Source organism: Maniola jurtina, chromosome 19 (genome assembly GCF_905333055.1).
Source record: "Maniola jurtina chromosome 19, ilManJurt1.1, whole genome shotgun sequence".
Lineage (NCBI taxonomy): Eukaryota > Metazoa > Arthropoda > Insecta > Lepidoptera > Nymphalidae > Maniola > Maniola jurtina.
Window position 1 is genome coordinate 9,533,068 of NC_060047.1, and position 24,468 is coordinate 9,557,535.

Below are 24,468 nucleotides of genomic sequence, written 5' to 3' on the forward strand. Positions count from 1 at the left end.
TTATTTCGTTGGAGATATTGAGATACAATTTTCTTTGTTATATTGTTAAACACGAATACACAAGCATAATAATTATAACTACTAATCTATGGAATACACTTACAGATGGCGCTGACGAGTCAATTAATCCAAGATTTCCAATCACTCAAAACTCACTCATTCAATACACGTACCAAAATTCATTCGTTCAATCAATCAGTCTTTCGTTGTTTCGTGAGGGGTGGTGTAGTGTTGTGACGATTAAAATTTACAGTTGTTATGAACTAATGATTTGTGGCATTTTGAATATAGTGTAATACTTTTTGTTTGAAACTCGATTATTTTTACAAAATTAAGGATTAACTTAGTGTTTTTATCCCTAATGGATTGTTGTTTTTTATACGTTTTTCTCTACACATGTGATCAATACAACAATTATTATTATCGAGCACGATTTCTTCGCTAATGAGGGTAAATATGAATGAAATTCGTATTATTTTCTAATTATCGCAATAGAATTTTTGATTAAGTGGTGTACGGTATGTAATAAATTGAATGAATATGGTCGTCTTTCCCCGTGTCCCGCACAACACCAGCTGCCTTGCCCGGGCTGCGCTGGCGAAAAATATATCGCGAGGGTTGAAGTAACAGGGTAGAAACACAGACGAGCCAAATTTTATGTGAAGCCATAATTTAGGGGTTTGCATGGGCATGGTAGCGTGTGTGATCCTAATGAATTGTTATATTTAACTACCTATTAACTAAATTTTTGTATTGTGCGAAATCATTTCTTATCATTTCCATACGTTGATATTTTTTTCTAATTCTTAATATTCCCTAGTATTAAAACCAGGATTAGCATTATTTTAAACAATATTATAGGTATCCAAAAAAAACAGTTTTAGACATGTTTTAATCCTGTTTTAAACAGAATATTTTTTCTTTAAAAACAGTTTTACCACAGTTTAACGAAATGTTTTACAGTTGACACCTAAGTAGGTACTCACCTAAAAGTGATGCAGAGATGCATCGACTTTTAGGTAATAAATTAAAATCTATTACTTATCGATTTTGTTTATATATTCACAACACTAAAATAGCACAAACAAACACATTAATAAATAGGTCAGTAGTTAGGAGGTATAAATAATTTAAAAATGGAACAAGTTCGGAATCCCGAATCATTCTCGTAGATAGGTACGAGGTACCTATAGTACGCGACAGGTCGACATGGCAATCGGAGCATGAAGGGGAGGGGGGGGGGGGGGGGGGGCATTGTTATATCTAGCAATTATTAATCTAGTGAAGAGACGCCATCTTCCAGGCAAAGTCGAGGTTTCCCTAGTGGATAGGCATCTAAACAAGCTCACTCCATCTTAGATCTCATCACCGCTTTCAATCAGGCATAATGAGGGCATGGTTAGTTATACCAAATTACCTACCTAGTCATGTGCAAGTCTATCATTAGAAAAAAACCTTCTCATGATTAGAACATGTACCTAGCTAGTGTAATAATCTACCTCCCTATCGATTCACATTAGATGCAGTTCGCTGAGAATCTATCAGTTTTTATAGTGCGTCATTAAAATGTAGGATGTGTTAACTGTAAAAGCATGAACTCTCACGAACCAAATTCTGTTTCAATTTACAAAGTGCCATACTGGTCTGAGATAATCCTTAATTTCGGACTTTTACCAGCAATTCACTTGGTAAATCCTAGGTTTTATCTCAGCGATACGAACCTAATTGGCGTTTTGTGAAATTTTTAGTGACTGTTTTTTTATAAATGGGTGGGCTTCGCGAGAGAGCTCGCTCCATTCAGGAATCAGGACCTCCATCATGAGTTTCCGGCTTTGCAATTCACAAAAATACTAGGGGTAGGAGAGAACCTGCTTGGAATTAAAACCTAGGTCGGTACGTCAGTACGTTGTTTTATAAGAACTTAACCATAACGAAATGATAATTTTTGAAAACGGAATGTTTTCTTTCTGTTTCCATCCAGTTAAGTAGATATAATATAGCACCTATCTACCACACACAATAATTATTGCAAGCAATACCTTGGAATTTATCGTGGTTCATAAAGAAACCTATATTTAAACTCAATTTAACTTTTTCTTACAAGCAAGCAGCAAAAAGCTCGCCTATCTTTGAAGCTTAAAATATTTTCCTGTCAATCCAAAAAACCTTCTATGGCTCTCTTAATAAAATCGACATTCTTGTAACAAGTTGCCAGGAAGTCAGGACATGAACCGTACTCATTGATAGAGGGAGGCGGTAGGCACTTTTTATTTTAATCGGCGCAATCACGGTTGACTGAACATTCGATGCAGATTGCCGCATCGATGCAAAAAAGTATCCAATAATGTTTTATGAGTGCATTTGCAGCGTTTTGCGAAGAAAGAACCACGTATTTCCCATGTGGGGAAGATATAAAAGCATTGCGCGCATTTCAGTTTGTTTACGATCAATCCAGGCGTGTTTTTTGTTTGGATTCCTTAACCAACTGCATAAATTAAAGGAGGTTTTACGTGATGTGAATCCTCTTCAATTTAGAATTTAGAAAATTAAGTACTTACCGTTTCTATTTTCAAACCTTGAGGAATTCAAATGAAGTAGGTAAGTACCTACTTACTAATTAGAGTTTACCTTTACTTTGCTGAATTTTAAATAATAATTTACGTACGAACTTCCATATTATAAATCTATCATATTGATGGCGATAGTATTGCCAGTAGTTTCGTGATGCATCAGCAATTTCAGTTTCACCTGAAGAGGTATTAAGCAGCTTCCTTACTAGTATCTTGTATTTAGAAATCCAAAATCATAAATGATAATGGGATGGTTATGAAATTTTCCATTTATAGATACCTAGATTACCTAACAGGCTAATAGATACTTAATTGTAACTTGTATGTAATGTAATTTAAAAGAGATAAAGTAATACTTATCCAAACTTCAGCTCTATCACATTATCCTCCAGTCAATTTTTCAGCTCCCGTATTTGAATAAATGAGTCATTCGAATTCGTATCATTATCGTTTGAACACTGACACCCCTTCATTATATAATAACCAAAAAAATAACTGGAAGAAAAAAATGAAATGCGCGTGAGTCACAAACTCGTAGAATACACTGAGACAAGGTTAGCGACATGTTATCATAGTGACTCACGATCTGAACCCGACCTCCGTGGAGTCTCTCTCTTATCTTGAGATTTATCTCGAGATTGATATGCATGATTATCGGATTAGATTTGTCTTTTACAGCGATTAAACTTTTACAAGTTGAAAGGTCTTTAGGATGTTTTACAGTTATTGATGATTTGACAAAATAATAATAATCAAATAAGTATGTACTTTCTAGATAAGTACCTATGTACCTACTATTAAAACATTAGGTTTAATTTCTTTTTAGTGTCAATGTTAGGGCTCTTAATGTGGAATTACATTCATACATCACTACATTCTTTAGTGAAAAGTGAGGATTGAGAGCAGCGGAATTTTATTTGACGCTGATTCTCAAGTGTACTTCCTAGATTTGTTTCCTCTTATAGCTTTTATTGACAGTCTTTACTCATAGCTATAAGTCTTTACTCATAGATAAAAGCTATACTCATAGTTATTTAACTTCACTGGCTTTAAAAATCAAAGCATGGCTTCATCGTGCGGAGTTCCCACCGCTTGCTTTTTATGGACATGGGAGGGCATTCCATTGCATCGTACATTTCTATTAAGGTCAGTCCATTAGCTTTTTAGTTGTACATTGCAGAAAGGTTTTACTGAATTAACTTTGGGCAATTTTATTTTGACCTTTCTGCGTCGAGACGCAGTCAGTTTTTCCTACCTCCTTAGGTTTATAGTGGAGCCTAATAATGCTTGGGCTAAATCCCGAGGCGTCGCCCAAAAAGGGCTGGCTGCCGTCTTGAGGGCAGACCTGAGAGCCCATAGTAAATATAGACTCTATAACTCACGTGCTCAAGACAGGTCGAAGTGGGCGGCAAAATGTAGGTAGTATGATACCGTACCAGATGATGCCCACGATTTATCCGCGTGGGTTTAGGATTTTAAAATCCCGTGGGAACTCTTTACGGGATCTCCCTGGATAAAAAATAGTCTCTCCCTCCCCAAGATGCAAACTGTCTCTGTATCAAATTTTGTCAAAATCGGTTAAACGGATGGGCCGTGAAAAGCTAGCAGACAGATAGACACGCATTTATAATATCAGTATTACAGATATTAGATAACCTATTTAAAATTTGTTATCATCAAAACGCCCAAATTCATGCGAATTCCAAACAAACTCCGCACGCATTTCGTTTCAAGGAATTTCAATCCGGTCCCAACGTAGCCAAAACATTTAAAACACCTTACTTGCGCAATCTCTTGATTCCAAATAGAACGAATCACGTCATCAAACCAGTACTGATACTGATCCATCAGGTGAATGGTGAGTGGTGACGTTTCGTTCCACGTTAGATTCCGAGAAGGATCTGAGTAATAACCGCGATTGTGTAAGCTATGTTAAGAAAGTGTACGGAATACCCGCTTGAATGGCCGTATACTCATAACCCTGACCTAGTTATGACGATTTTTTCGCTATAACTGAAGCATTCTTCGAATTAATAAGCAAGCTCCCAGAATTTGATTCTGAAATTAATTCGGTCGTAATTTAATTCGTGAAATGTTTCATATTATTATTTTAAAATTTAATCAGAAATCCATGAAACCCAAAAAAATATTTAGGACAAACTAGGAGTCCACAAAGACAGAAGTGCTCAAAGGAAACAGCTAATTAAAATCGCAAAGGAACGTCAGATAAAGTACAGGATGGGAAAAAACTGATTAATTTTTTTTATAAGGAGCCTAATTTGTGCTAATGACACAATCAAAGATTCGATATATGTATTTACAATATTATGCCATGTATAAAAGTATAATTGCAGTCCCACGCATTGCTGGAGCGAGCTGCAGGTCAAATCTACGCTCTTTTCAAGTTTCAACAGATAGGCACTACTTTGTCACTGGCTTAATATTGGAACTTTCAGTTGTTTGAACTTTGAAAATGTAAGCTCCCTCTTAACACGACTGATGGCCAAGCAAAACTATTTTTTTAATCATTATTAAGATCTCCAATTCCAGTAACTACCTTCTCAACAACATTTTGATAAGTACCCAATAAGACTTGCTCTTGTCCTAAAAAGTTAACGATCCAAGAAACGATAACTGCCTATACTTAAACCAAATATTTCCATATCGAGAACCGAATAATGGGACAGATGTTCAACCTTCTTACGCAGCAGGTGTGCACACTGCACGTGCCTGTTCTTATTGGGGTTCCGTAGCTAAGAATGGAAAAACAGAACCCTTTTAGAATCACTTTGTTGTCCGTCTGCCTGCCCGTGTCCACTGCCTTTTTTCTTGAATAGGCCTAGAAGTAACTATTGCCATTTTAATATCGGAATAAAAAGTTAGTTGCAAAGAGAGTTGGCTTTTCAAATCATATATATTTGCATAACTACAAAAAGACCCATTCACTAGTGGGTATAGGAATTTCCAGTGACCTACAATCGGCAAGAATGTGGGACTTGTGGTACAAGTGAAGGAAGGTAAAAATCCGAAAATCGTTAACTTCGAATCCCTTCTTTGCATAATATTTTATGTAAACCTCTCGCACTGCCAAGGGTCACTGGTAGAGATCTCTTATAGAGATAAGTGCTTCCCTGTCCAATTTTTCTTTCCTTTTATTTATATTGTTACAACTTTCTGGTACAAATAAATAAATAAATAAATAAATAAAACATGTATGGATAACATTACGGGACCCTCGCAGATCGCGAGTCTTACTCGCACTTGACTGTCTTGTTTTAAAATATAAATGCACCTTGTCCGATATCTGGTTCTAAAGATTAATAACTTGTTACATTATGTTTCCGTAACTCGATCTTGACAAAGGGAACGAATTGGTTGCTAGGCCGAGCCTCAGTCGTATAATAAAGTGCTATTATACGTGCTTATTACCATATACGTAATATAATAAATACTAGATAGTTACTTTGAGGTGGAACTATATTGTACAGTAGGCACTTTTGCGCCACGAAATTTTAAGCTGTAAAAAAACAACTTTAGTGGACGAAGTTCATAACACACACACAGCTTATAACGTCTCAGTCAAGCACAAACCTGTAATAATAAAAAATATCGCCAGTGAAATATAAAAAGAGCTTATCATGATCTTTTAATGTTTTTATAACTGAAAAGTTTATTAAACCAGTTTCAAATGTACAAAAACTTTATTCTTCAATAGGTTGTTATACACACAAAAAATCAAACTTTCAACTCGGCTGGTCACGCTTTTACTAAAAGATACGCATAACTAATTATGTGCTTATGATGTGGTTATAATTGATTACTTTGTCAACTTCCGTTACTCGAGAGTCGAGAGAAACTAAATAAACTTTTGCTATGCTCTATTGAAGACGACCGACGATAATCGGTGAAAATATAAAAGAGCTTGAAGATTTTCATCGATCGTTAAGGCTGGATGCCCATTGGTTACTGTCGCCTACGGTGCTTTTTTAACCGACTTCCAAAAAAGGAGGAGGTTCTCAATTCGTCGGAATCTTTTTTTTTTAGGGTTCCGTACCTCAGGAAAAAGGAACCCTTATAAGATGTCTTCGTTGTCTGTCCGTCTGTTCGTCTGTTGTGTCTGTCAAGAAACCTATAGGGTACCCGTTGACCTAGAATCATGTTCGGCAGGTAGGTAGATCTTTTACAGCGACAGCAGCGTGGCCGTAGCGCTGCAGCCGCGCTGCCTCGGGGCGGCACTTTGCGGCTTTAGTTTGAAGTCGCCCGTACTGTAGTTACTTATTTAGGTTAAAGAAGGACTTCGTCTGTGTTGGTGTTAGCTGGCGGGCGTGCTCTGCCTTTTTGGAGGGTTTTTTTTTTTGTTAAAACTGACTGGAAAGCGCTCTAAGGGGGTGCCGTGCGTGTGTCGGTGAGCGCCGGCACAGACGGGGTCCATACTTGTATAGTTTAACTAACTTGTTACAAATAACTACAAACTTGACATAAGCTAATCTTTGTGAAGCTAGACGAGAGAGAAAAAAAAATTCTAAAGAACCCATATTAAAACTGGCGGAACCTCGCGAGGGAAACTAATTATAAAATACATTCTTAAAAGGATTTTTCGATACCGCAAAGTATCGAACATAAACTACCCACATTTTTATCACGTCCACATTTCGATTCGCAGCTGGGACGGATATCTTATTTTTTGCACGAACAGGCAGCGCAGACATCGATTTGCAATTTGCAACAAACGGACCTTTAATGCGACTACCTGCTGCGGTTTTATTGCCTGTACGCATTCCCAATAACATGCCTGATGTTGCATGATTTAAAAAAAACTACAAATGTTGCCATTTAATGTTGTGCTTAAACATTTAAAAATTATATTTTGTCTGTATTAAGTTGTCAACTTACGTATAGAGATGTTTTAAAAAGGTTATTTATTACGTTATCATAAGTCAAATCACAACATTCTTTTTTGATTGGACTGGGTACCAAATGAATGACACTTTCAGGGCGTCTTCAGGTTTCCGAATCATGCATTTTATAATCTTCGAGATTTTCATTTTTGCTGCTGCTATGTGTTCTTTCTTCAGTGGTACTTTCATCTTGCCCATAATCTCCCATTTAGAGTACCTGATCTTCCATTTAGAAGGGAGAGTAATCTACCATTTAGAGAAAATGGTTTACATATTTTGTGTTAAAATGGTTCTTTGCTTAAACTGTCACTAAATGGGCCTCTTACAGCAGGTTATTCCGTTTCATTTTACACTGTATATCAATCTGATAAAATCTTGAGATAGCCATATGTAAACTTGTCCATCAAAAAAAAACCCAAACAAAGTTCTGTACACCTGCTCACAAAAAATACAGTCCACGAAAGTTTTCGCAACTGCTCACAGAGTAAAAAACCGGCCAAGTGCGAGTCAGACTCGCGCACTGAGGGTTCCGTACTCGGGTATTTATTACGACATTTTGTTCGATAAATCAAAAACTTTTATTCATAAAAATAAATAAAAATCTGTTTTAGAATGTACAGGTAAAGCCCATACCATATGATACCCCACTCGGTAAGTATAGTTATCTTACTTTGGAAATTGAAACATATTTTAATGTTTTTTCTGTGATGTAACCACAAATTCACGGCTTTTGGATTTATTCCTTTACTTGTGCTATAAGACCTACCTACTTGCCTAGGAAGTAGGAATAGGTAGTACCCTATAGGTTTTCTTAACAGATACGACGGACGCACAGGCAGACAACAAAGTGATCCTACAAGGGTTCTATTTTCCCTTCTGAGGTACGGAACCCTAAAAATGGGGATTCCGGCATCAATCATTGTATGAATCGCTACAAAAGGCTATCATAATTATAGAGCTGGTGAAGGTTAAGGACAGGTGTCCAAGAATGTTAAATATTACAGCTTTTATAAGCACAGCTAGTTGGTAGGAAGACAGGTTTGATTTATCACCTGCCGTATAATTTGCACCTTGAAATCAGAAGTGTCACTAAGCAGTTAACATTATTATTGAGTTACTTAACTTGGTTTATATTTTGTAAAAGAGTCGTTAAAGATTTTGATTGCTTTTCACGTGTTAATTAATTATGTGTTGCTACTTACTAAGTTAACTAGGTGTATTCGATTTTATGTTAATTACCAAATTGGGTAAATGTGTCTTTAATTATAGTAGGTAGGCAAATACTTATCCATACTAATATAATATAATTTATATTACATCCGTACGAATACTGTAAATTTGAAAACTTCTAACTATCTGATACAATTTCACGGCCCATCATATTATCATATCATTCTTTTTAACCCCCGACCTAAAAAGAGGGGTGTTATAAGTTTGACGTGTGTATCTGTGTGTCTGTGTATCTGTGTATCTGTCTGTGGCACCGTAGCGCCTAAACTAATGAACCGATTTTAATTTAGTTTTTTTTTTGTTTGAAAGGTGGCTTGATCGAGAGTGTTCTTAGCTATAATCCAAGATAATCGGTTCAGCCGTTTGAAAGTTATCAGCTCTTTTTTAGTTACTGTAACCTTCACTTGTCGGGGGTGTTATAAATTTTTAATTTACACTTGTTTAGAAACATCTGTTATTCATTTATTTCCACTTTTTGGCGATATATTTTCGCAGTTAATCGGTTTTATGGAGATAGATCGGCATAGGAGGAAATTAGTCATTTCAAATTGATTTTAGGTAGTAACTGAATTCTCATAGCTACATTGTATACTTCCATAATATGGCAATATCCACCGGACATGGGATATCGTTATCACTGCGACCGCAGTAACTATCATTCGCGTGAACAATGCCACAAAAAAAAAAATTGTGCCCTCTAAATAATCGTGGAATTTATGCCATGGAATTAATTAATTAATTAGAGGTATTAAGGACGAGAATATATAATAATATATTGCAATTACCTACTTGAAATAAAATTATGGCGGAGTAATTTTGAAAGTCGGTATATTTTTAACCCCCGACCCAAGAAGAGGGGTGTTAGAAGTTTGACGTGTGTATCTGTGTATCTGTCTGTGGCATCGTAGCTCCTAAACTAATGAACCAATATTAATTTAGTTTTTTTTGTTTGAAAGGTGGCTTGATCGAGAATGTTCTTAGCTATAATCCGAGAAAATCGGTTCAGCCGTTTGAAAGTTATCAGCTATTTTCTAGTTACTGTAACCTTCACTTGTCGGGGGTGTTATAAATTTTTAATTTACACATGTCTCTATACTAATTTGACAGGTCTAAAAAATTTTGGTAACAAGCAGACAGGATTTACTTTCCCATTTTATATTATTACTATAGATTATGGAATATGAATTCATGATGATAGCTGATGCCCGCGACGGTTTATGTGGTTTTATTTAGCGGGGGTCTTACCATCTACGTTTTTGAGAACCTTCAAAATCTCAAGTTCCTAGACCCAACTGTTTTAATGTATGTTAATAGTTAGTAAGTCAGTTTCTCCTTTTGCATATTCATGATTAATGAGGGAAACGTATTTTAATGTAAATTCAAGACAATATAAAACTACAAACATGGTTGCCATAGAAAACAGACAACATAGTTCAAATTTTATTACCCCTACAGGCGATTAAACCTTAAACGGCTCTACAAATAAGCTCGTGCCGGGCTGTCGACTTCCTAGGAACCTGTTTTATGGTGATAAACAGGTGGCCACTGGCTTCGTAATTAGTAATTACCCGATTACTGATACAGTGTAAAAAATAAATACTTAATTAACGAATACAGGAAATTACTTAAATAAACCTATCATACCGCGTTCATGACCAATAATGAGGGATTATCGGACATTTTGTGGTTTTTAACCCCCGACCCAAAAAGAGGGGTGTTATAAGCTTGGCGTGTGTATCTATCTGTCCCATCGTAGCTCCTAAACTAATGAACCGATTTTAATTTAGTTTTTTTTGTTTGAAAGGTGGCTTGATCGAGAGTGTTCTTAGCTAGAATCCAAGAAAATCGGTCCAGCCGTTTGAAAGTTATCAGCTCTTTTCTATAGTTACTGTAACCTTCACTTGTCGGGGGTGTTATAAATTTCTAATTTACACTTGTTGTACAACGCATTAGGGCTAATTTTCCGAATCCGTGAAAATACAGATATACGAGTATAAAACCGTGGACCGAACTCGGATATTGCTTATACGCACTAATCCGATCTTCGATCCAAATCCAAGCTATTCAGTGGATATCTTTGACATATTATGTACGTCATATTATGTCCGATTTAAATCCGAGGGACATCCGAGTTCTCACGGATGACGGAAGACGGAGCTAGTGCGCAAACTACCTTACAAATAGTTCTATGACTACAGCGGAACGTATTTTCACGGATTCGGTTCGGATGTTCGGATGCTATCGACAGCAAGTAGCAACGTATCTGAAGGCTACAACGTAAATCGTTTGACAGTCAAATATTGCCGGAAGGCTACGAGCTTAAATAGTGTACTACAAACGCATTATTATGTATCTACTCGTAACTATGGACCCACAGTATATGGTCCACTAGCTGACGCCCGCGACTTCGTCCGCGTGGATTTAGGTTTTTCGAAATCCCATGGGGACTCTTTGGTTTTCCGGGATAAAAAGTAGCCTATGTGCTAATCTAGGATATTATCTATCTCCATTCCGAATTTCAGCCAAATCCGTCGAATGGTTTTTGCGTGAAGGAGTAACAAACATACACACACACACACACACATACAAACTTTCGCCTTTATAATATTAGTGTGATTCCTCTTTTAAAACGCTTTAAATTTAATCTCTGCGATTTAGAAAACAGTAAAGACGTCTATATGATGAAACAAATCGTGCGAAATGTTCGCAGCACCCATGTGTGATGAATCGTGATAATTACATGATGCCCGAATTATGACCAATAAAAAATCGGCCTAGTACGTGTCGGACTCTCACACGAAGGGTCCCGTAACAGCGAAGAAGAAATAACACTTAAATTTTTTTAAATTATCGTGCCGGTCATTTTTAAACTTTTATTAATTTGTTGTTATAGCGGCGGCGCCGGCGATAGAAATTACACATCACACTTCACACTAATATTATAAAGGCGAAAGTTTGTATGTGTGTGTGTGTGTGTATGTTTGTAAAAACTACGGGACGGATTTGGCTGAAATTTGGAATGGAGATAGATAATATCCTGGATTAGCATATAGGCTACTTTTTATCCCGGAAAATCAAAAAGTTCCCACGGGATTTCGAAAAACCTAAATCCACGCGAGCGAAGTCGCGGGCATCGGCTAGTTCTGTGAATATTTTAACTCTCTACTCTCTACCTATTACGGTTCACGAGATACAGCCCGCTGACAGGCAGAGCATTGTTAGCGGAGTCTTAACTACCTAATGTGGTCCCGTTGGCACCCTTCGGTACGGAACCCTAAAAAGGTTTACACGTGGTAAGGGTGTTGACCCCAGTCTCCAGCACGTGTTGATGTTTGTACGTCAAGTGGCCGTTTTGGTGTTATGATGGCCCAAATCTGGTGACTCGTAAAGATAGAGCATGCACCTAAATGCGGGAGTCGGGACACAATCAAATTTTATTAGACAGTTTTGGTCTAACAGATTGGTTTTTTTTCTTAACTTTAGTGTCAACTCTCTACCTACTTTGAAAATGTTTGCGAGTAAGATTAATAAAAATAATGGAAAAGAATGGCAAGTCGCTGGACTTAATTACTATGTACAATTTTTTTTAATTCTGTGGGTAGAAGCTTTGATGCTATTGGATGATGGTATTTCGTAGAGGTTTGACCTCTACAATATGTTCAGGTGCCACTTTACTAGTCCTCCACAAAAAGGTTTGTTATTTTTGGTGTAGGTACCTTTTAATAAATGCCTTTTCTCCGTGTATGTCGCGTATCACTGCATCTCTAATGTTACTATTTTTATACGATTTATCATTTCCAGCGACTATTAAATAGCGATTTATAGAAACACTCATATTCTCAGAATATGATCTTAACGATTCGAAAATGTGTGTACTAATGACCTTTTTAGGGTTCCGTACCTGACCAACCAACGTGGCTCTATTACTAAGCCTTTGCTGACTGTCTGTCTGTCAGCGGGCTGCATCTCTTGAAACGTAATAGTTAGAGATGAAATCACAGAATGCCGGTATAACAAAATTTCAAAATAGCCGCCCGCCGTGAAAATTAAAAAAAAAACCAGAAAGTGTTATTTCTTGTACGATGGTACGGAACTCTAATTTTTTTTACATAGATGTGGTAGGTACAGTTAGTAAAACTAGTTATAAAATATGTTCACACACAGAACTACGCTAACTGACGTGCCCATATAAATCTTATATTATTACGTGACCAGCAAACAGATGGATTATCATTGAAGACATGAGAACTGTGCTGTAATATAATAAAGAATTAACTTCAAGGAAATGTAGATGTAGGTAAAATTCTTGGCACTATTTCACACTAAAGTAATCAGAGTGGTACTTACTTGACATACAATTGATTGATTTAATCGATATGATTTTTATGATTCATGATGTTATTAAGTACTTAGTTGATTCCGGAATGCTGAATTTTAATAATAATATGAAAACAAGCGGGAGTTTCCTTCATAATCCTGCTCTTGAAAGTTGGAAATGTTATGTACTTATAAAAAATAAAATTTCAACATTCATAATTAAGAGCTTTCGTACAGTATATCCAAAAGTAGGTTAAAACACTTTTATCCATTTCATCGTGTGCGTACAGAATTATATAAAAATCGAAATATTCTGAGAGGTAGACTCCACACTTCTCGACGCATCATATCCTGTAACCTAGTATGTGCTGTTATATTTTCTAAATCGAAATTCGACGTCGAGTTCCGTCACACATCTTCACATACAGTCTACACCCACGAAATAGGGATCAATTTCAAAACGCACGCGCCTAGCCTAGCGACTAGCATATTATCATTATCCGTATTATAAATGCGAAACTGTGATTGTTTGTTGGTTTGTCCTTCAATCACGTCGCAACGGAACAACGGATCCACGTGATTTTTTGCATGGATATAGTGAAAGACCTGGAGAGTGACATAGGCTACTTTTTATCCCGGAAAACCAAAGAGTTTCTACGGGATTTTTGAAAATAAAAATCCACGCGGACATAAAACTCGCTCATTTTTAAATCGAGAAGCTTAAGTTCCTTTGCTGACGTATGGCTTCTCTACTCTAATGCAACGTTCCTCTAGGTACTCTTACGTTACAGTTTCTAAATCGAAACTTGATGTCAAATCCCTTCATAGGTACATCTTCATTTATATCCACGAAATAGTCAATGTTCAACGCGCATCTGCTAGCGACTGCCATATGTTTTTATTATTGCGTTATAAAATTCATTCATCTTAAAACCGAAAAGCTTCAGTTTACGTTCTGACTGAAGACTTCTCTACTCTTGAGTACTTTTCCTTACTTTTTTTTTTCTAGAGTAGCGCTTGGCTGCAATGAAACCTGCTGGCAAGTGAAGCTGCAACCTAAGATGGAACACACTTGCCTAGAAAATGCCTATTCACTCTTGATTTGAAAATGCATGAAAACCATTAAAGTTATCGAGTTGTGCGAGCTCGTGCTAAGAGTATTGATGTTGTAGGAGGCTCTACAGCCTGCAGGTATCTACGGCTAGATATGGCGCGGAGTGCTCGTTAGCTTGATGAGAATCCCGTGCGAACTATGTCGAGTGCTTGTGTGCGTCTGAGTTCTGTGTGTGTGTGTGTGTGTGGATGCTCTTTTGTTTTGCCCTTTGTTGACAGGGATTGAGTTGTATGTGGCCATTACCTCTTGATTAGTGATCGTGATTAAAGGTCTTCGAGTTTTTCCAAACTGATGATTTAAGTTCGTACTAATATTTACAGCAATTATCTGGATCTCAATTGATGAAACCTCTCTGGCGTTTTACATAACCAATTTATCTACAACTAGCTTAAATTCAAATTCAAATTATTTTTATTCAATTAAACTTTTACAAGTGCTTTTGAATCGTCAAAATAATCTACCACTGGTTCGGAATGCTGTTCCTACCGAGAAGAACCAGCAAGAAACTCGGCGGTTGCTCTTTTCAAATGTACAATTTAGTCTACTTTAGTTAGTAGTTACTTAGTCTACTTTATACCTATTACTATTATTATTTAGTATACCTCATACCTATTATTATTTAGTATATCTGTCTGCATGCCAAATTTCAGCCCGATCCATCCAGTAGTTTGAGTTGTGCATTGATAGATCAGTCAGTCAGTTTTTCCTTTTATATATATTGAGATTTCGGCCGTTAAACGTACTACTAGCCAGGTTTCACAGAGTTCGCTACCGTCATAGTGCATCTCTGGATATGTGTCGAGAGTAGACGCTTACCTTTTGTCCTTTTGTTTAGTATGTTTATACCCTTATCAAAATGAGATCCTGCGACTGAAAGAAAATGTACTACTTGCCTACTAATTTCAAGGAACAAAATGTGTGAATGAGAAAAGGAGCTTTGCTAAAAAGTGGGTTTATTTGCTTAAAATTAAGCAGCAAAAGGTGTTCTAGGCTTCTCAAATTCTAGCGTACCGGTTCTAAGCTTACATCAGGCCTCTTTCTACAAAAATACCTTTATAACTTCAGTAAGTAACTTACTTTTTAACTTACCGGCGACCCGTTTATTACAATTTTCGTAGTAGTAACGTAAAGGTAAAGTCATAGTTATACTTAAATGATTTGGTCATCCATACCATCTATGGAGAAGAATGAATAGCTATAATGAAATCTCTAGTTGGGTACGTTTATATTCTAAAACCAAAGAGAAATATCCAGCTCTACTACTAACCACACGATATAAGTTATAACTGTACTATAGTATATTATATCTGTTGGACTTCATCTGTGTTGGTGTTAGCTGGCGGGCGTGCTCTGCCTTTTTGGAGTGTTTTTTTTTTGTTAAAATTGACTGGAAAGCGCTCTAAGGGGGTGCCGTGCGTATGTCGGCGAGCGCCGGCACAGACGGGGTCCATACTTGTATAGTTTAACTAACTTGTTACAAATAACTACAAACTTGACATTGGCTAATCCTTGTAAAAGCCAGACGAGAGAGAAAAAAAAATTATATCTGTTGGATATAAAATTATTTGGAAAGGTTTGTGTATCGCGTTCTGTCTTAGACCATCACTCATTAGCACTTTACATTGCTGGTTCGTGGCAGAGTCATGTGGGGCTTGCACCAAACTTGCACTACTACGAAATCCATTTTGGAACACGGCACCCGGAACGAGGCGCGCTATCTCCTAAAAAACATAGGTATAATACCTATTTAGAACACTTACTATCTGTCATCATAATCTATGACAACCTCCGAGTATTTACCTGGTAAAACCGTGACTTTAGAATAAATTTTAGTATATAAGCAGGCTTCATTTAGAAAAGAAAAAATCCCTATTTTATTTTTCAACGATTATAAACACAACTTTCATTCAAAAATAATAAGCTTAAATTCATTTTAAATAATATTTTGCGACGAAATGACGCGCACAGTCCTTCCGCCATGACAGTCCAGTGGACACTGAATTCCATAGAGCGCCTGCAAGAAAATAAATAGCACAGGAAGTTTTTTGGTTAGTTTTAGATTATTTAAGAAATGAAAAACATTTAGTATAAAACTAACAGTTCGAATTGATTGCTAAACCTAAACATATCATTTTCTGGAGGTTGGCTTCAAAGTATCAAGATGTTAAAGAAAATTTTTACAGAACAAGTTGCGAACAGCAATGTTTTCAACTTGTTTTTTTTTTTATTGGGATAATGTATACTAAATTAAAAGAGGCCCTTATAATCTTCACAAACTGAAGTTTTTAATTGCATGTATTTAATAGCTGTTAATGCTTTAGAAAAATAAACAATTTACTTCAAAGTACAGCATTTTTGCGATTTGTCAAATAGCAATTACCTTAAGAGGGCTCTCTCCGTCACTCGTTTTATACCATTTCATACAATCGTAGTTCCAATTTCATTTGAATATTAAGCAACCAAAGTCCATGAAATTTTGCAGACATATTCTAGAAACTAATATCTATGTCTGTGGTTTTCCAGATTTCTGTTAAAATATTCGGTTTCAAAGTTACGCGGTCTTAAAATTTTCATACAAATCTTTGAGCCCCTGTAATTTTAAAACTACATATTTTTAGAAAAATCTAAAACACCACAGACACAGATATTAGTTTCTAGAATATGTCTGCAAAATTTCATGGACTTTGGTTGCTTAGTATTCAAATGAAATAGGAACTACGATTGTATGAAATGGTATAAAACGAGTGACGGAGAGAGCCCTGTTAAGTGAATTATCGTCTGTCAGTTTGTTGCTTCGCTTGCTGTCCCAAATTCCATTTGTTTATATTTACTTTTGTTGTATCGTGTCAGGAGATTGTTTACTTTCCGTCCGCTTGGAGCAAACTATTCTGGAGATTTCATTAATCATATTCTAAGCTTTGTTTAAAACACACGTGCGGAAGACGAATCCCAGAACCTTTTGAAATAGGTAGAGCTTAACGTAAAGCTGATGGATTGCTAATTAGGTCAAAGGTGAACGAACGGAAGCTTCGTTCAATTTCAAAATTTGCTATTGCTTTTACTGTTTTCGTGGAAAAATAAATTCTGCAGCTAAAAGTCAGGTAATTAATTGCAGGCCTGTGTAGTAACTAAAGGGATGATTCTCAAAGATTGGATCACTATTTCTAGATTCATTTTAAAACATCTTTCTTAGAAATTCTTTACATAAAGTTAATACAATAAGAAGTTGTATAAAAGGATGAAGCCTGGATACAGATATCTTAGCTCTAAAGTTGAAATGGCTTGTATGATTTTTAGGTCACAAAAGAGCGCTTTAATGAACTAGGAACGTTTTGACCAGTGAAATACGGCATATTTTATATCCTACTTCAAATAACTCCTAGTCCAAAACAAACACCCACAAAAGCCAAACACCATACCGTTGTTAGGACAGGTGAAGTTGAACATTCACTTAATGGGTCATAAGGTGAACGAACACGCACAATGCGGGCTCCATTCAGTTTCCAAAATAGGCTCTTGCGTCGAGTGTTTTTGGCACAACATTATACGTGCTTCTTTCTATGTCTATTGTTCTTTGATGGGACGCTGTGTTTACAATAATATAGGCACTTAGGCACTTTCAATACACTTGTTTGGATTAAAGATTGAAACAACAGATCGAGTGAGCAAAGTATGATGAGGCGATAGCTAAAGAGCCCCATATTTTGAAAACCTTTTGTAATGTAGAAAACATTGAAGTAATTAAAAATTAATTTATCAATTACTCTTTCAGTTACGTCATAATATTGTTGACAAGAAATACGAACATTTTGTAAAAGAAATTAAAGCTTTTTTGCAGCCGATATTAAAATTTTATGCGTATTTACGGCACAGTAGTTTACGATGCAAAATTACAAATTAAAGTTGGAGATTTAATATCATGCGTTTTTAATTATTTCTTTCACTGCTTAACTGCGTATACACAATTATTTTATATCAATTAAGTAGTGATGCATAAAAACGAGAATTTATGCTTTTTTATAACACTTTAAACAGGTCTTTCTTTTTTTTAATAAATTACAATACTCATTACATGAATCCGATATACTTACTATGTATCTGTAATAACATCTATAAAGTACGATATAATGTATTAGTTTATTATATTTACACAGCAATCAAACAATAGAAAAATATAACTTCTAATTTTACTACTTACATGAAATAATCATAAAACTTCGATAACCATAGTAAGTAGTCATTCTTCGTTTAGTCCAAACATCTCATATTATAAATGCGATAGTGTGTCTCGGTTAGTTTTTCACGGTTTATCCGCTTAACCGATTTTTACCTTTGGTACAGAGCTGATACCTTGTACGGAGACTTTTTCTCCTGGAAAATCCAAAATTTCACATTTCCCATACCCCGGAGCCGGAGACTTTTTCTCCCGGAAAATCAAAAATTTCTCAGTACCTACTTACGAGATTTTTAAATACCTTAAATCCAAGAGAACCACTGACATCATCTATAATATTATTACAGTCACATTGTGGGACATAAAAAATTCAAAAATCTCTAGAATGTGTACCCTAATTAAGTTAAACTATTTAATTAGTAGATGCCTATACTGGAATAATCTCGGTAATGAATACAAAGTTGTTTAAAGTGAAGTACTAACGAAGAAAAATTAATGGAATTTAACATATTAATAACTATGTAGACAAGATATGAATAGTAATAGGACACTTAACAAGTGAGCGTACACTCGCCGCAACGTTAACACTGATTGATTGCCACGGTGTCTTAATTAGACCCGGCTCTTGCGGTCGTATGCAGTGGCTGTTAAGAGGTAGATTATTAAGGAGATTACGACTAGAAGATCCGATTACCCTCCACAGACTTGAAATTACAGTCTAATATAATATTATACAGAGGAAAATATCGTTTCATTGAGACTCTTTGCGCTTCTCCCATGAAATAATGTTCCCTATACTGTCTGAGTATTTACCTCAGATATTATATCGGAGGTAAATTGCTTTCAGTTAACACCCACTCGGTGCAGGTGGTGGAATGGTACTTCTTCAAAACTTCCCTTTTATCTGCTGCATTCTCATTCTCCCCTGCATTCTCCCCTGGTGGTAAATAATGATGCAGTCTAAGATGAAAGTGGGCTAACCTGGAAGGGCTATGGCAGTTTTTCTTAAGCTCACACCCCTTTAGTTGCTACACGGTATCGTACCGGAACGCTAAATCGCTTGGCGGTATGGCTTTGCGAGTAGGATGGTAACTAGCCACGCCGAAGCCTCCCACCAGACAAATTCAAAGCAATCAACTCCGCTGATCCACTGTTATAGTTGACGGCTGTTTTGAGAGATAGATACGAATACCTGTCCGATAACTCGTGTTAAACTGTGTCCTAAGTTTAATTTCTTGGTTGGTGGTTTATCTGTAGTTACTCGTACCCATAAATTTAGCGAAAAATCTTAGGTCTATGCTCGTACCACTCTAACAACTTTGTACCTCTTTACACCTTTACTTACATTGTGAGTTGTGATTTGTTCGTTGCAGGCAGTTGCGTTTCTAAACGAGAATCTACAACAATAGAAAGTGCGCACAGAGAACAGGACTCAAGCGCTGCTTGCGAAATGCGAATGTACGAAACGCCTGAAACGAAACCGTTTCAGCTGTAAAATCAACAATGTAAATGTAGTAAGACGCGACTCGCTTGACAACTACAATAGGTATGCCGCAACTATCAAAATTTAATATAATTTTGTAAATGTACGGTTTTCACTCTTGTACGTCGGGTGTTTTAACTTTTAATAGATTATGATTCTGGACTCGGGTCGTAACAAGTGTAAATTAAAAATTTACCCCCCGACAAGTGAAGGTTACAGTAACTAGACTGAACCGATTTTCTTGAATTATAGCTAAGAACACTCTTGATCAAGCCACCTTTCAAACAAAAAAAAAACTAAATTAAAATCGGTTCATTAGTTTAGGAGCTACGATGCCACAGACAGATACACACGTCAAACTTATAACACCCCTCTTTTTGGGTCGGGGGTTAAAAAATATACGTACTAAAGCTGTGTCGAAACTATACAATCGGCATCAGGTAAAAAGATGGCCTGCACAGTAAGCATACTAGGTACCTACTACCTACCTACTTCTACTATTAGAAGTGAATGTAAACTAAGTTGTTGATCAACACTAGATGATGGGCTCGCGACTTTGACGGTGTCTCCGTGAATTTAAATTTTTTTTGGGAATTCTTTGATTTGCCTTATATATTTTGTGGGTTGACGAAAGGTAACAGACAGACAGTTACATAGACATTTCCGACATTTCCGCGTTTACAATATTAGATATTAGTAGATATGCATTACAGACGAAACGTCAAAATTACCAATCAAATAATAATAATCAGTTCGATTGCTAACTTTTATGAGTTAGGCATATCTAGATAAATGGTAAACGGATACGGAAACTATAATATCATGCATTGGAGACAAAAACAATTTAATAAGCATCATTCCAAGGCTTCCCAGGTGCAGCACACATACACACGTGGCTACACATCCTTTTTACGTCATTGTTATTCATAAGGAATCGCTTACATTAAAGTAACCGTTTTTATACTATTTAATGGCTCAGTAAGACAGAGAATTTATCTAGGTAGGTTTTTATAATGTGCATGACAAAAAATATTATTTGTAGATATTCCAGTCGCTTCGCTACATCGAAGCATACCTAATTATTAAATTGGAAACTTAACGCTGGCCATGCACGATCAAGTTTACCGGTCAAGTTTACATCGGACTTGAAGTGGCGTCCAGTAGGACTTGACGGTGTACCTACGGCTATCAGTGTGCAATATGTCATTCACACTTGACGGTATATGGCTATCAGTTGACTGGACACCGCTTCAAGTCCGCTGCTTTGACGATAAACTTAATCGTGTATGGCCAGTGTAATAACAGCTTCGGTAGAGACCCTCCGAAGTCCGATCTCAATAGATACAGTACTTACTACGTGGCTGACATAAAAATTTAAAAAAAAACTGCCAAGTGCGTGTCAGAGCACTATAATACAGAAAAAGGTAGGGTTTCGTAGCCAATAGCCACGCTGTTGCTAAAACATTGGCGGTTCGGTATTTTTTCCGACATTTTAAAACCCTCATATGGTTTTAAAATGCCATTTTAGTAAGGTGTCACTCAAGGGTACATTAAACATTTTTATTCGAATCGCGCCTTTCATCTTCAGAAGGAGAGTAGGTACCCTAAAAATTTAAAAAAAAAATGCATTGATGTAGCGGTAATAGGCTTCTATAACTGTGCTTTTCAACCTCACAGCTATTTATTTATTAGAGTATTATTTTAAAATGGCTATGACACACAGACAGACAGTTTGATAGACCGATTGGACGAAACTATAAGCGTTTTTTGCTTTCGTAAAAAAATATAAAAGGTTCGCGCTTCTCACCAGGGATTTGTGAATGAGGGCCAAACGTAAAATCTACCACGATGATTTCTCCATTTTCATATTCGCAACTCAGTAAGTCATTTCACTAGTTTCAAATGTATTTCATTGAACGACAAAATGAAATTTCAGCTTTCTAGCGTCATCCAGACCGAAGTTATGACGGTTCGAAAATACGGCGAAACACTTCGAGAAAAAGGTACGTAGCGCCCCGGCCGCCGTTTGGCTCGTCTTGGCGGGGGCACTGCCGTGCCCCCTGATCTCGTCAAGCTCTATTAAGCGCAAGAACGAAGAGATTTTAGTTTAGGTAATGATATCAAAGCCAAAGATTTCTATACTAGAGCTATCAGCACTAAGAGCTTGATTATTTGATTGAATCTCGATGATTTGGCCTTTGGTACCATTATAAACTCAATCATTCTCTATGAATAAGCTTTTGAGTTTGAAATCTTGAATGTTTTAAACGTACAGGAGTAAATTAAGGCAAAGTTTACGTACTTAAGAAAACGTGAGTTGCTTTTGCATAGCGTGGCGTCACGCGACGTCCGCTTTCCTGCAGATAGAATTACTATTTGTTGGTCACACCTAACTGACCAACCTAATGTACCAGATCAAAGTGTCAGTCTTCGGAAGTGTTGCATAAATTGCTGTGACTATGGCATAATACCTATTTGAGCCGCGATAGCCTAGTGGTTAATACGTCCGCTTCAAAAGATTTAGGAAGACTCCTATTTCGGGAGGTTATCACTTGCTTTAACGGTGAAGGGAAACATCGTGAGCAAACCTGTAGGTATGAACATGACGAACATTCCCCTTTCCCCTACAAATAAGCGTAAAGCTTGTGCTAGGAGTGGGTATGCCAGAGAGTTCTCCACAATGTCCTCAAACGTGTATGAAGTCTGCCAATCTGCACTGGGCCAGCGTGGCGGACTATAGCCTAAACCCTTCGCATGCTGAAAGGAGACGTGCATCGTTGTGGGCCGGCGATGGGTTGATCATGATATTGATGATTCGCTTTGAATGGTTTTAGAGTTTTATGATCAGATTTCAATGTCATTTATTGTATCTATCGTAAAGGTTAAGCAAATTAAGGCTAAGTTTACGTAGCTAAGAAAACGTGAATTGCATTGCATAGCGTAACGTCACGCGACGTCCGCTTTCCTGCAGATAGAATTACTATTTGTTGGTCACACCTAACTGACCAACCTAATGTACCAGATTAAAGTGTCAGTCTTCGGAAGTCTTGCATAAATTGCTGTGACTATGGCATAATATGATATGGAATGGTCTTCCAGCTTTCGTTTTCCCCACCAGTTACAATTTTGGGACTCTTTAAAGAACAATGAATATTCACCTTCTATGCAGGCGCGCTCCACCTTAGCTCCATCATCAGCTACTATTTGATGTAATTCCATTCAAACGCATGCCTATATGTGTAATATACTCGTTAGTTTAAAAATAAATCTCGAATAAACCACAGTTGTAAGTAATATGTATGTATGTTGTTAAGTGGATGTGAGTAATTATGAAAGTATTTAGTCTAACAGATAAGTTGAGCTAATTAGATCGGACGTACATACCTACAATACAAAACATACGATATACATACATACAGGCGTTCGCGTGTCTGCTCGAGTCATGCACCACCCAACACGCGATGGGGTTGAGCGATCCCTAACCACATTCCGAATTACCTACTACATCTATAGATTCATTATTTACACACAATACAAAATCGTCTGGGCGACATAGCCAAAGGATGGACCATTGTTGTTCCTACATCAATGGTCTATCTACTTGATAATTCAATCTGTACATGAACATTACGTACATTTTTTCATACTTATTTCAATTTCATACTTATTTGGCGATGCAGCATCACCAAATAAATCCTCAAAATCGTTTATTATAATTTTCGAATCGAATAGTTAAAAGTTTCACTTAGTTTAATGAAACCTACCAAAACTACAAATAGTGTGGTAATTTAGAAAAGAAAGTAACAAATAGATAAAAACTACAAGATATTCTACATAATACATTTAGTAGAGAGTCCACAGCTAGCTTTCAGCACACTACCTAAATGCTTTTTTAACCCCCGACCCAAAAAGAGGGGTGTTATAAGTTTGACGTGTGTATCTGTGTATTTGTGTGTCTGTGTGTCTGTGTATCTGTCTGTGGCATCGTAGCGCCTAAACGAATGAACCGATTTTAATTTAGTTTTTTTTGTTTGAAATGTGGCTTGATCGAGAGTGTTCTTAGCTATAATCCAAGAAAATCGGTTCAGCCGTTTGAAAGTTATCAGCTCTTTTCTAGTTACTGTAACCTTCACTTGTCGGGGGTGTTATAAATTTTTAATTAACCCCCGACCCAAAAACAGGGGTGTTATAAGTTTGACGTGTGTATCTGTGTATCTGTGTATCTGTGTATCTGTCTGTGGCATCGTAGCGCCTAAACGAATGAACCGATTTTAATTTACTTTTTTTTGTTTGAAAGGTGGCTTGATCGAGAGTGTTCTTAGCTATAATCCAAGAAAATCGGTTCAGCCGTTTGAAAGTTATCAGCTCTTTTCTAGTTACTGTAACCTTCACTTGTCGGGGGTGTTATAAATTTTTAATTTACACTTGTTATTGTTAAACTATTGAGAGATAAAAATAATAACATACAAACTTAAGTAATTATCCAAATGCTGAGATAATATTAATGTCTTTGGAGATAACTGAACTGAAACAATTTCTCCAAAGCACTGAAATCATTTACGATCTTTCGTGGTTGTGCAATCACCACAACTTCCGCGTGCATTTTTATGGTAATAATAATAATTACAAATTCTTTGTTGCATAAATGAGTTTTACTTATTAAGTATTAATATCTTTAAATG

At 36.5% G+C, this 24,468-nt stretch overlaps 1 protein-coding gene across 1 annotated transcript in view; it reads left to right on the plus strand.

Moving 5' to 3' along the window:
* The first annotated feature begins 208 nt into the window (after positions 1-208).
* Positions 209-24,468, plus strand: part of LOC123875183 (myosin-I heavy chain) — a 105,688-nt gene continuing 81,428 nt past the window's right edge. Inside the window, exon 1 of the mRNA XM_045920873.1 lies at positions 209-450. The gene's annotated coding sequence lies outside the window, so the exon portion shown is untranslated. The remainder of the gene's footprint in view (positions 451-24,468) is intronic.